A 4,120-nucleotide genomic window follows, 5' to 3' on the forward strand; every position below is an offset into this window, starting at 1 on the left:
TAAACTAAAAAGTTTATTGTAATCTTACTCCTTTAAAATCTTTAGAAAAGATGTTGCTTATTGTGGACAATAGCAGTAATTAGGAAGGAGGGGGGAGATTACAACCTTTATATAAAAAAGGTGATAAGTGATGTACAGGTAACTATAGGCCGTTGTCACTAGTGTCAGGGCATAAAAAAATTATTGAAAAACTGTTCCTTTCACAACTAACTACAATCTCAACAAGAATAACATTATTACTGGATGTCAACATGGCTACAGACTACAGCAATCAACTGAAACAGCCACTTTCACCCTGATAAACCATGTTTTAAATGCAGTAGACAACCACAGAAAAATCACAGGTCTATTCTTGGACTTAACAAAAGCTTTTCATGTGATTGATCATTCTGTGCTCTTGAGAAAGCTAGTACAGTGTGGTGTAAGAGGCGTGCCAAATCAGTGGATTAAATCATATTTGGAATATCACTCTCAGGTAATGAAATTAAGTACATGGAAGAAAATGAACTCCAGGTACACCTTTCAGAACCATGTGGACTAAGTCATAGTGTTCTACAGGGCTTTATTTTAGGTCCCTTTTTCGGTGTATGTTAATGATTTCCTATTACATGTTAGGAATTCTGAACCAGTACTGTTTGCAAATGACACCAGTCTATTGATTGAAAGAAATAAAAAAGAAAATCTTACTGCATCTGCAAAAGATATTGCAAAAGAAGTGTCTGAATAGTTTACCAGAAACATGTTGACAGTTAATCCACAAAAAACAGTACTCACGAGTTTCCACACAGATCAAAATAAAAATTCAAAATGGTTCAAATGGCTCTGAGCACTATGGGAATTAACGTCTGAGGTCATCAGTCCCCTAGAACTTAGAACTACTTAAACCTAACTAACCTCAGGACATCACACACATCCATGCCCGAGGCAGGATTCGAACCTGCGAACGTAGCGGTCACGCAAAATAAAAATTCAGCACAACCAGTAATATGTACACATAACCAAAACATTGGTGCCATTACTAAAACTAAATTTCTTGGGATTCATATCCAGGAAAATCTTAAATGCAAAACTGAGCTATGTAGTAAGAATTATTTGCACCAATCCTAGTGCAGAAATAGTTAATGCTGTATACTTTACTCATGTACATAGAATACTGAAGTACACTATCATTTTCTGGGGTAATGTACGCCAGCCCATAACAGTTTTCAGGGAACAAAAGGCAATTATAAGAATAATGAAACAAGTGAGCAGCAGGAAACCATGCAAACCTTTCTTTAGAGATCTAAAAATCTTACTCGTTCCCTGCATTTATATACTGGAAGTAGTCATGGATACAAAAAAAAGTACACTGAGAAAAGAAAACCTTTTTCCTCAAAGCAAAAGCGTCCATGATTACAGTACCAGGTCAGAAAGTGACATACATGTTAGTCACTGTAACACTACATTATGTCAAAAAGGTGTATATCATGAAGGAATGAAACTATACAACAGATTACCAAGACATGTAAAAACTCTTCCTAACCTACAGAGCTTCAAAAGGTCTGTGACAGCCTACCTTCTGAAAAACTGCGACTATTCAATCTCACAGTATCTTATGGAAGAAAAAAATGTAATTTGTGTCTTTAACTGTAGAAATAAATTATAAATATACACTATTTAATAAAATTTGTAATTATTAACTGCATATATCCAATTTGTTATTAAAATTTAAATGATGTATGTTTGATGTTTGTAAAAGTAATAGGATAAAAGGTTTTCTGTCCGATATTCTGTGTACGATATGTGTACTGAAAAAGAGATTTATATGGATAAATAAATAAATAAGTGTATATAAGAGATGACCTACTGTCCAATTAAGTATACTTATTACAATTGATGTTTAGTGTTAAGGAAAGATTTCATTTTTGCCTATTTCATGTGTGTTGCCTTATTAGGAAGTAAGTTTTAGTTATGTGAGATTTTTATTGTATATTTATGGGTCAGAGAAGCTCAGAAAACATTACCCTCACCAAGTGTGAGAAATTATTTAATTTCACAAAGTACTGTTTAAAAACACAGTACACAAGCAACTGAGATGCAGCATATGTAAGTAGCAAAGTGGAGTGTGGACAGAACTGTGCACACACAGTCACTACCTTTAAGGTTGACGACCTCCGTGCATGTACACAGCACAGTGTAAGCTGACGGATCACTGCCAGATGACGATCTTAGCTTAGCAAAGAACGCCAAGCAATTTACACTTAGAGGAAAACTTTATGAGTTGACTACTACGGAAATAAAATGTCTACAATACAGAACTAAACTAACATTAAGAAATTAGGAAGAACTAAGCTAAGGAATATCTATACAAAGGATGACATAAACACTGTCTACAGAAAACCAGCTCCACACTACAGTACTACGTACAAGCTGTATACATATATACAAGTGGCTATTTACATGCTATACAAAACGGGATACCTACATGAGGAATGGTTGGTTGATTAGGAGAATGGGACCAAACAGCAATGTCATTGGTCCCATCAGATTAGGGAAGGAAGTCAGCTGTGCCCTTTCACAGGAACCATCCCGGCATTTACCTGAAGTGATTTAGGGAAATCACGGAAAACCTAGATCAGGATGGCCAGATGCGGGTTTGAACCATTATTCTCCTGAATGCACATGAGTAATGAAGGAATATAAATGAAGTCTTGAATATACTACAGTAGATCGGACTGTGTCCTGCCTACAACAACACTTTCACTTCCAGGTGCAAAAAGGTAAGTCAAAACGACAGCTGCGTACAAACACGTGTGCTCTTAGAACTCATTTTAAAAAAGCTGATAAAGAATGAAATGCATACTGATAGAAATTGAAAATATGAATATTGAAAGTGTGATGCATTAGTAGCCCATGAGAAACTATGCAATTAGTTTTAAGTTAGTATTTAAGTGTCCTTCCAGTGCACGATGCAGAGTCACATCCTTGGTAAAATAGGGAACACAATAGTTAGTTGTCTGGTACCAAAGTATATGGGCCACAGCAGAAATAAATAATTATATGTATAAAAATATGTGTGAGTGTGATGGTGTTAATGTGTGTATAAAGAAGGTATGATACACTAGATATATAAAAAGGTTGAACTTACGTCTTGAGCTTCTGGAAAAGGAGTCAGACTACACATTACAAGTCCATATGACTGAAAAAAAGCAAGCGCTATTAAGTACATTTGCAAATGAACACAAGTTTTCTCAACGTTGTTTCGCACTTGTTCATTGGCATAATTCCCACAGAGACATATTCATGCACAAGAGAATACACAAGAGTGATGTCATGTAGCAAAAGGAAGTGTAAGTCACTGACACTGAAGTACAGATTAGATTAGATTAATACTTGTTCCGTAGATCATGAATACGACACTTCGTAATGATGTGGAACGTGTCAGGTTAATAAAAGATGTCTGTACAAGATATTACATTACACGAAATATTGCATGACACTAATGTTTAAGTTGTTGTTTTTTTTCCCTTAATTTATATTTAAAAATTCAGTCAATGAGTAGAAGGAGTTGTCATCTAGAAATTCTTTTAATTTATTTTTAAATGTTAGTTGGCTATCTGTCAGGCTTTTGATGCTGTTTGGTAGGTGACCAAAGACTTTTGTGGCAGCATAATTTACCCCTTTCTGTGCCAAAGTCAGATTTAACCCCGCATAGTGAAGATCATCCTTTCTGCTGGTGTTAGAGCTATGCACACTGCTATTACTTTTGAACTGGGTTGGATTATTAACGACAAATTTCATAAGTGAATATATATACTGTGAGGATCCCTAGATCCTTAAATAGATGTCTGGAGGATGACCGTGGGTGGGCTCCAGCAATTATTCTGATTACACGTTTTTGAGCAATGAATACTTTTCTACTCAATGATGAATTACCCCGGAATATGATGCCATATGAAAGCAGTGAATGAAAGTAGGCATAGTAAGCTGATTTAATGAGATTCTTATCACCAAAATTTGCAATAACCCTAATAGCATACGTAGCTGAACTCAGACGTTTCAGCAGACCATCAATGTGTTGCTTCCAGTTTAACCTCTCATTAATGGACACACCTAAAAATTTTGAAAATTCTACCTTAAC

The sequence above is a fragment of the Schistocerca piceifrons genome, chromosome 3 (genome assembly GCF_021461385.2).
Source record: "Schistocerca piceifrons isolate TAMUIC-IGC-003096 chromosome 3, iqSchPice1.1, whole genome shotgun sequence".
Classification (NCBI taxonomy): domain Eukaryota; kingdom Metazoa; phylum Arthropoda; class Insecta; order Orthoptera; family Acrididae; genus Schistocerca; species Schistocerca piceifrons.